The 10,787-nt window shown below is 35.6% G+C and overlaps 1 protein-coding gene across 6 annotated transcripts in view; it reads right to left on the bottom strand.

The window, feature by feature from the left end:
• Nucleotides 1-10,787, bottom strand: part of cyth1b (cytohesin 1b) — a 226,821-nt gene that overhangs the window by 44,210 nt on the left and 171,824 nt on the right. Inside the window, exon 1 of one of the 6 annotated variants that reach the window (XM_051918727.1) lies at nucleotides 9,414-9,629. The exons of the other annotated variants lie outside the window; for them this stretch is intronic. The gene's annotated coding sequence lies outside the window, so the exon portion shown is untranslated. Of the gene's footprint in view, nucleotides 1-9,413; nucleotides 9,630-10,787 lie in introns of those variants that run through there. 6 annotated transcript variants of the gene reach the window in all.

Consider the following 10,787-nt stretch of genomic DNA (forward strand, 5'->3'; position numbering starts at 1 on the left):
AAACAAATTATAATATTTCCAAATACCAGTGTTACAGAATTTTACTTACAAAACAAAAAAGTAGCATTTTCTTGATAAAGTGTTTCAATTAGCTTATCTTTCACTAAAAACTTATGTTTATATTGAAAATTAGCACATCGGTTTTGTGTGTTAATAAATGTGTTGTGACACACAAGCGATTAGGGAGCAGCTAACAGACCCGACGAGCAACGTGAAACTGCAAGACAGGGGACTGCAACGGTGTACGAACTGATCTCTCTTTATTGTAACAGGAAAGACGAGAAAACAACCCCTTGAGTTCGTCTCCAAAACCTTCACCAGACGTCCGGGTCGCTTCCGGGTTCCTCCGCTTACTCCGGGTCCTTCAGTGATGATGTCACCATCATCCCATAACCCTCAGCGTCCTGTTTCCCATTTATGTTCCCACAGCATAAATTGTCCGTGTTGCCACTACTGGTTGCCTGTTGTATATCTCTCATGACTGACCGTTTTCAAGACTTGTTGAGAAAACTACAGTATACAGGGACGGAATCCCCAACCCTTAACTTTGGTCTTTGTGTTTTCCTTTTATAAAGTTTAAACTATAGGCTAGTTAGAATCACACTATAGCTGCATTATGTATTGTATGCGATATGCAAAAACATTAAAACAAATTTGAAATACCTTACTAATAATTGTCAAGTAATTAAGATGCTGTTCTTTATTTTTTAGTTTAATTTCTTACATTTAACCATCAAACAACACTACTTCCTACATGATGGTGCCATGTCCAATTAAATCAATACTAACACATCTCTCCTTTCCAATTTATAGAGCTATGTAAACAAAAGGTCAAGTATACAGTAGTCCTTCACATATACCAAGAAATCAAAAAGCTTAAAAAAGCCAATCTAGCTTATTTTAGTATAACATGAATAAATTCTTTCCAAATTAAAATATAATAAATAATAATAAAATATCCTTTTCCTACTGAGTAATGGAGGTTGCAATAGGATTCTTCCAACTGAGTTAAGCTGTTTTTACATTACTTGACTTTTAGTAGTGGGGTATGTCAGATATGCCGACTACAGTCTCTGATTTTATGCCAACTTTCCAGGACAGTCATGCTTGAAAGCCTGATAGACCCATCACTTTATGAAGGGTTATCAGATGTGGCAAGTTCATATGCAATCTTGGCCCACTTCTTTTTTTACATTCTGTCAAGGTATATAAAACATGAAACAGCAGACAGAAGAGCCTCTCATCTTTTTGTGAGGTCCAAAACATTAATGCTGCTTATTCCTTCTCGTAGCATTCTATGCATTTTACTTCTGGTTGTCATCTCTAATGCATACAGAGCCACCCTATGACTAAGCACACAATCAAACCGGTTTGACTTTATCACAGGGAGTCACGGACTAATTTAATCAAGGTTACTAAAGGTCCAAATACCAAGTAAACTCCTATGAGTTAAACAGTCTAAGTTAAGGAGGGCTGGAATAAATTACTGTCATAAATAGGGCCAACTTATAGCAGCATCTCAGCTTCAAAGTATTTTCCTACACTAGCACATATATTAAGTGTATTTGGAACACCAGATCATGGTTATATTTGCAATAATTTGTAAGTGCTGAAGCAGACTAATACACAGAGAGTGAAGAAATTGAATAGGATTTCTTTTCCATGCTTCTGGTTGTCATCTCTAATGCATACAGAGCCACCCTATGACTAAGCACACAATAAAATAGGATTTCTTTTCCATGCTTATCCAAGCAGGTATATTTTAACTACTTTCTGTGGTGTCCTTCTACCACCTAAAAGCAAATATATCAAATCAAAATTGGAAACAAAGTAGTGCTTTTCTTTAAAGCAAGCAAAATTCACAAGATCCAGCTTATGTTACAAGAGAAACTAAAAAAACTACTAAATTACAGGTTTTAAACCATTCATAAGAAATTTATTGAAGGTAGATCACGACCGAATTTTAAAATGGTTTAATCTATAGATTATTTCAGTAGAATGGCATTTGCAAGATGGAATCTGCAGATCTGAAACAATATTTAAATGTGGCAATAGTTTTAATATAAAATAACATACCTAAGGTAAACCTGCCTTAATAGATAATCATGCATTAGAACTTCAGTCCATACAATTGTACAAAGTAAAAGTGGCATCTTATCAAAGTTTTGAGCTATATAGATGTTGCTTCATTTTTAAGATGTAATCAACCCAACTTTGACTGTAAGTTTCCTTTCCCCAACTCACACCTGAATTACATGTGGGTTCACTCTTCTGAAAAAGAAAAAAGCTTGGGGGCCAGAGATGGTTGAAGACAATAGAAAACCTTTCTTGTTTCAGGTTAATTCCTGAGGGATTAACAAACTTAACTTGATTATTGCACAGGTTCTACAATAAAACAAAATCACACAAAGACTATGCTAAGTGGAATGACATAACATTTACTAAAGCACATGTTTTTAATAAAGCTGTTCCCTACAAAACAGCCTCTGTTTACTTCTTTATGACTAAGATTTGATTTATAAAGATTTTAAATCATTATAAAAAAAAAAAAAACGCAATTAAATTTGCAGCATTTACTGTGACAGCCACCATCAGAACAGGAAGCAACAGCACTATAAAGATGAATTATTACAGCAACACCATTAGATAGAAAGGTTTCTAAACCGAATCTGCTGTATACAAGATTCAATTCATCAAAAAATTTACACACTACTAAAAACGTAGTATTTTCTTCATTCTCAAAATGAATAGTAATCAAGATTAATGAGGACCAAAAGCATACGTTTTAATCGCACAGCTGCCTCTGGGCTTTTCAGCTGACAGTGCAATTTTGTAGAAGAGGGAGAAAAAAGTTTAATAATCAATACTCAAAAACGAACACATTGACTTTAAACTTAGAAATAATTCAAAGGCCTACAGTTTCTGTTTTCTGAAGTAAGAAAATGTAAACTATTGTTTTTGGTGGAAATGTTTTCAGGTAAAATTAAAATGAGTTAGTAAACAAAAAAAACAACTCAAAAATAAGCATGTAGTTTGTACACGCTGCAATAAGATAAATACTATTGACCAACCCAATAGTCACCTTACCCTGCCTTCATAAGGTAAAGGTACTGAATGAACTATGCAACATAAGTAATTCCATGAATGTTGAAATATAAATAAAGACTGACTAACTGAAATCTGAATTAGTAAATCAGATAAACAGTTTTTTTCAACTGCCATAAATTTTACTGGTATTGTCAGGTGGAACTTTCAGTTCACAAGAAGATAAAAACTTCAAAATTATTTCTTACTGCACGATACATGTTTTTCTCATTCCACTAACATTTTAAATAACACATTAAAATATTTGAGATTAATGTTGTGATAAAAATTAACATTCGAGGAAGCTACAACAAAACATTAAAACTCCACACAGCCATTCAATAACCTACCATAGCTCTTTGCTCTTCATACTGTTAGCTTTTGTGTCAAAAAGGGCAATATCAAAATCATTATCCAGGCAAATGCAATAAGCTACTGTCAAAAGCATTTTGGTCACCTAACATTACTCTTGCAATATTACTTTTAATTTTTTTTAAACTTGCATTTAATTTTTTTCCTCATACTAAAAAAATAAATCCAATCCTAAAATCCAATGTAAACATATGCATAAACAGCACATTTGGTTTCCATGGATACATCATCCATCTCGTCTTTGGTCTCATTACCTCCCCTAACTTTACTGTACTGGGTGCAGGGAGTCCACTGATAGGAGTGGGGGGCTGAGGTACAAGGGGTTGGGATTGTAGTTTATGATGTATTTGAATTTCTGAATTGATTAAATACATAAAACATACACCTGGGTATGTAATATCATCTGCTAAGCTAGATATCTGGTACTATTTTATTAAAACAACACGTCTCAAGGAAGACTAAGAAATACTTTTGAAGAAAGACTCATGGTACTGCTTAACTGTTAATGCGTGTCCTGCAATTTACTAGCACCCTATTTAAGATTATTTCAGGCTTTGTGCCCAATGCTGCTACGATAACCTTCAGCCCAGACATCTCAAATTGGATTAAGTAGGACTAAGAATGTATGTAGCTAGCATACTATCAAGATTAGAAGAACAGCAAATGTAAATGCATAAAAGCAGTCTGGTCACCAAAAAACAGCCAGTTATTCTCCTGAACCTGAAGAGTACATATGTAGTCCGTTTTAAGCATGTTGCACCTACTTTGATACAAAATGACATTAGAGGAAATATGGCTGATTTGGTTTGCAAGAGAATATTGGTGAACACTTTGAAAAATGCAAATGCTTAATCATTTTAATTTGAAAAAAGGGAAATAAAGGAGATTAAAAAAGCTTCTATGCCAAATAATACTGTGTGTTGACCAGAGTAACCTGGAGTAAAACTTTCTGTACTTGTGCTGCACAACTAAAAAGTATAGCCATAGCGAATAAAGATTAGTGCATGAGACTAAAAACTGTTGAATTAGCTGACAGAATATTAATTCAAATGCTTTTTTTCCCCCACTGCATGTCTCGTTATGGGTAAGAGCGAGTGAAGGATGTGTGTTTTAGGTAACATTTAAGATGAATGTTTAAACAACATTTGTATTTTTCTGAGAAGTGCTGAGGAGACTTTGCCAAACAGCCCACTCCAGCTACACTGTGTTAAAGATGCACTACAACACAACAGAAATTTGCCCACCTATGGGAAATTAACATCTTAAGACAAAGCTACACTAGCAAACTGTCTTGTATGCTTTTACATTGTCAGCAAGAAATAAACAGGCACCAGTGTCTTAAGTCCAAAACCCAAGATCAAGCCACATTGAAGCAGATATCTTAAAAGAATAAAAATATACAGTCATATGAAAAGGTTTGGGAACCCCTCTCAGCCTGCATAATAGTTTACTCTCCTCAACAAAAAAGATAACAGTGGTATATGTCTTTCATTTCCTAGGAACATCTGAGTACTGGGGTGTTTTCCGAACAAAGATTTTTATTGAAGAAGTATTTAGTTGTATGAAATTAAATCAAATGTGAAAAACTGGCAGTGCAAAAATGTGGGTCCCCTTGTAATGTTGCTGATTTGAATGCCTGTCACTGCTCAATGCTGATTACTTGCAACACCAAATTTGTTGGATTAGCTTGTAAAGCCTTGAACTTCATAGACAGGAGTGTCTAATCATGAGATATAAAGGTATTTAAGGTGGTCAATTGCAAGTTGTGCTTCCCTTTGACTCTCCTCTGAAGAGTGACAGCATGGGATCCTCAAAGCAGCTCTCAAAAGATCTGAAAACAAAGATTGTTGAGTCTCATGGTTTAGGGGAAAGCTACAAAAAGCTCTCTCAGAGGTTTAAACTGTCAGTTTCAACTGTAAGGAATGGAATCAGGAAGTGGAAGGCCACAGGCACAGTTGCTGTTAAACCCAGCAGGTCTGGCAGGCCAAGAAAAATACAGGAGCGGCATATGAGTAGGATTGTGAGAATGGTTACAGACAACCCACAGATCACCTCCAAAGACCTACAACAACATCTTGCTGCAGATGGTGTATCAGTACATTGTTCTACAATTCAGCGCAATTTGCACAAAGAACATCTGGATGGCAGAGTGATGAGAAAGATGCCCTTTCTGCACTCACGCCACAAACAGTCGGTTGTATGCAAATGCTCATTTAGACAAGCCATATTCATTTTGGAACAAAGTGCTTTGGACTGAGGAAACAAAAATTGAGTTATTTGGTCATAACAAAAAGCACTTTGCATGGCGGAAGAAGAACACCGCATTCCAAGAAAAACACCTGCTACCTACTGTCAAATTTGGTGGAGGTTCCATCATGCTGTGGGGCTGTGTGGCTAGTTTAGGGACTGGGGCCCTTGTTAAAGTCGAGGGTTGGATGAATTCAACCCAATAACAACAAATTCTTCAGGATAATGTTCAAGCGTCAGTCACAAAGTTGAAGTTACACAGGGGTTGGATATTCCAACAAGACAACGACCCAAAAACACAGTTCGAAATCTACAATGGCATTCATGCAGAGAGAGAAGTACAATGTTCTGGAATGGCTGTCACAGTCCCCTGACTTGAATATCATCGATGATTTGAAGCAGGCTGTCCATGCTCGGCAGCCATCAAATTGAACTGAACTGGAGAGATTTTGTATGGAAGAATGGTCAAAAAGACCTCCATCCAGAATCTAGACACTCATCAAAGGCTATAGGAGGTGTATAGAGGCGGTTATATTTGCAAAAGGAGGCTCAACTAAGTACTGATGTAATATCTCTGTTGGGGTGCCCAAATTTATGCACCTGTCTAATTTTGTTATGATGCATATTGCAGATTTTCTGTAACTCCAATAAACTTAATGTCACTGCTGAAATACTACTGTTTCCATAAGGCATGTCAGATATTAAAAGGAAGTTGCTACTTTGAAAGCTCAGCCAATGAGAAACAAAAATCCAAAGAATTAGGAGGGCTTCCCAAACTTTTTCATATGACTGTATATATGCCACACTCAAAATGCAATAAATAGTTTTAGAAGAAACTTACAGAGCTGAGAGACATAACAAGCTTAAGAAATACTACTGAATCAATTGCCAAAGTGCAAAGAAGCAATCTTGAATATTGGAATAGGAGAAATCTTTGTCCACAGCAGCAAAAATTTCATTAGCCAGCAGAATAAACTTTTACCAAATATCCACCCATGTCCTAGACATTCCAGACACCACACAGTGAAGGCAAAAAAAAAAAAAGATAGGCCAGGAGTACACTTAAACAATGTTGTTATTGTTAATGAGGATTTTTTCACCCTACACGTTTCCACATCCACATCCTTCCACCCACTTTCTTCCTACATATTCAGTGCAGTGCAATGCTGGGGTGAGATGGTGTCTAACCCAGATGGAACCAACCTGAAGAATATACTGCATACATGCACTGATATAAAAATAATTTCCTATTAAATGCCTTAGAGAATTACATATAGAAAACACAGACAAATAAATAACCACAAAAGAATTATACAAATAGACCAAAATACATATATCACTACAAAGACTGAATGAGAACAAGAAGTTAATAAAGAGATGGAGATAGGGACAGGCACAGAAAACACAAAAACAAAAGAATATGAGCAGTGAGAAAAAATTTAATCTAAAAAGTATTGTGTATACTAACTAATCCAGATGCGTCATACTTGCCGTATAATAAACAGTTCACCTATATGTAAAACTGCAACCATTTCCAAGAATTGAAAAACATTCATGAATGAATAGTAACCACAAATTCAATTAGACCTTTAGTTCTTAGCAGTTGCTTTAACATTGTACAAGGAAAATCATTGGTCCCAGGAAAGCAGATCAAATACTGAAATCTCCACATACCATACGACTTGGAATTTTATGGTAGCAATCAATGCTGTGCTAGCATCATTATGATGTCATAATCTCAAAAAAATTAAGTCTTTTCCTGAACTCTGTTTGGGTTGTGGTAGAGTGAAGGGAAGGCCTTAAATCTTACATCGGATTCATTTTTATTTAAAATGCCTTGGAGAGACATTTTGTCAATCTTCATAATGTCACATACATTTACATTGCTGAATTACTAATCTTTGAAGGTGCTGAATCCTATCTCCTAAGCAATCTAACCCCTAGCAATCTAAGGGAAAAAACAATGCAACAACAAACTAGAAACAAAAAAGCTAACTCTGAGAATGCCTTCTACAGGTTGTATAATACAGTGTTCACATAGTAAAAGAAATGACATGTGAATTACTTAGACAGGTCTACAATGAAGCATGCAAGCAGACGACACTACAAAGATAATTTCTTATTTATATTAGACTAACAGAACTATAATGTCTAATAACAATCACTGACCACTACAATATTAGAAGGCATATTTCATTAGAGGTTAGTCACCACATGGAATTAACTCTCCAGTTCAAATGTCACTAATAATATTGGCTTGATCAAACCCAAAGTAACCACATGACATCATTGGTGGAATCAAAGCATAATTGATAATGCAGCAAAGCATCCTGTCAAGAATATCAACTAAAGAAAGAAAGAAACAAACAAACATACAAAACAAAATGCATCAAATACATACACTGATGAGTCATGTCATCTGACTAGCACATCTGACCTTATTTCATACATCAAACAACAATCCATCAGTATTAAAAACAAAAAAGAACGCAAAAAAGGCTTTCACTCATGCTAACATGTGGCAGTCCTAAGCCCCTTGGCATTAGGCCCTATTTGTAGTAAGAAATCTTAAAATATTATATACTGTATATATTTTTTAATCGTGGTTTTCATTAAAATCATCCATCCATTTTTCTGAATCTGTCAAATCTAATTGTAATATTGTGAGAGCCTACCTCACACACTGCGGCCACTACAATGACTCACACACCAGACCAATTTAGAATGGCCAGCTGTTATAGCATGTTTATCTTTTGGAATGTGCAAGGAAAACCAACACAGAGTACCAGGAAACAAAATAAATCACCGGCACATGCAAAATCTGCAAACTTCACCAAAACATTTAAGATGAGATTAATAACCAAGTTTCCTGGAGGTTAAAAGTCAGCTCTAGCCACAGAATAATCTACCAGCATCAAAAGTATCTAAAAATCACAGCTAAGGACAAGAGTTTATCATTTCAAGACTCAGGTAGTTTTAACTAGCTATTTTTATATCTATGAAGACAGACAGCTTTCTTTTTTCTTTTTTTTTTTTGAAGACTAAAACAGATGTAACACTTAATTTGTGCTGCAATTACAATCACACCCAGAGGCATTTGATTTAGTAAGGACATGTGATTTTAATTCCTGGTAAACAGCTACAAAACAGAATCACGACTTATTTCAGCTGTGACATGCCTTCTATCTGCAGTTTGGGGACTAAGCAGGATTAGCTAGCCTTATATAGAACAGTTACTATTAGAAATCTAGACTGCTCATTTCATTGTTACCATGATTTCCGTTCTCTTTATCTAGCCAGCACAATCTACGCAACAAGCTAAACAGATCTGCATATAATACCACTCTATACAATCTATAAAAGAAGTGATTAAGAATTAATATACTGTAAAAAGACATTACATGCTGTATAAACATACGCAAGTAGAGTTCATATAGAACATGCAACAGCTGCACATCACAGACACAATGCCTTTAAAAAGCAAGGAATGTCTTTTCCAAATATTTTGATCAGACACTCCCAACTCTCCTTGCCTATGAGATTACATATTGTAGACAAAAACCAAAAAAAAAAACCTGAGGACAGCTTCTATATTTTTACAACAAAAATTTAGGAAAAACAAGTGGCAATGCTTAGTGTACAATGAGGACACATTACCACATAGGAATTAATAGTAAGATCAAGTCAAAAGACAAGGGAAAAATCTTTACCTTTAAAATATACTTCTACCTTTCCTTATTTAGTGGCAAGCTTTGTCATAGCTTTCCTGCAACTGGAGTACAATACCTAAGGCAGTCCAAAAGACAGGTGCCATGCAATCCCTCTGTGCAAGGACAGCTGTCCCCAAAACCAAACAAAATGAATCAGAGCTCCATTGTCATGTCGTTAGTGAAAATGGCATTCCAGTATATTCATGTGACATGATACAGCGTTATTTGTCTAAGAGGGCAATTTGTCTTCTGCATATGAAGACGCTGCTCACTGCTTTCTCTCTTTCTCATCCATTTCAGCAAGATTGCAGGCTCCACCCTGTGGGCTCCCACATCCCCCCCTCCCAAAGGGCTCTCAGCTACAAACACAAGCATGCGCATTTATATGCACTTAAAGAGAACCGATCCACCACAGTGATAGTCACACAAATGCAATGGTCAAAATCAGTGACTACATTTATGGAACATATCTGTTCATTCTGCACTAAATGGACTGGTTCCCAGGAAAAAAAAAAAAAAAAAAGTTTTGACACACATTTTAGAAAGCACATCACAAGATGGACATGGTCATTGTTTTGTTAATTCCATAAATTTTTTAACATAAATAATAATAATATATAATTTACAAAAATAATAAAACATATGCTGTGGGCTAAATTTAATACAAATAATATGATACTAACAAAAACACACTAAACAATTTTAGGCTAATTTAGTTAATTAGATTGATCAAATGTGTTTTTCTAATTTCCAAAAGGCCAGCCATCATATCTGACTAGAACTTTTAGAGAATTTAAAGAAACCAGGTATTTCCTTTAAAATGTTGATAAGCTGTCTGCAGTAGCAGAGTTTCCTGCTCATGCTTTGTTCACTGCCACTTATGACGCCTGGCAGAATCTAGTAAAGTCTTCCTGGTGTAAAACAAGGCTGTCAAACATACACCTCCACAGACCACTAAATGTTTTTTTTTTTCCATTACAATAAGCACAACAGGCCAAAGTGCAAGCACGTAATCTGTGGACGTCTAGTTCTCTAATTACTTTTTAGTACTGTTCAGTTTGAGAAAAAGCCAGTCAACTCAGTTAAATTAAGGCACAAAAGCATGGCCTGGTCAACTGTAAGCACATGGAGGGTGGACCTTTACATAATGCAGTCATGTAAAATAGGAAAGGAGGCACTTTTTTTAAAACATTCAGCCAAACAAAGATAAATAATAGATTTCGTATTTGTATTATGCACGTGTATATGAGCTGTACTACTAGGGTTCCCTCACCCCCAATACAAAACAGGCAGTCATGCCAGGCACCATTAACTTGGTTGTCTCCTACTATCATCTGCCATATCTTTACAAACATTACGGAAGAAGTCACAATT

The sequence above is a fragment of the Erpetoichthys calabaricus genome, chromosome 14 (genome assembly GCF_900747795.2).
Source record: "Erpetoichthys calabaricus chromosome 14, fErpCal1.3, whole genome shotgun sequence".
NCBI classification, from domain to species: Eukaryota; Metazoa; Chordata; class Cladistia; order Polypteriformes; family Polypteridae; genus Erpetoichthys; species Erpetoichthys calabaricus.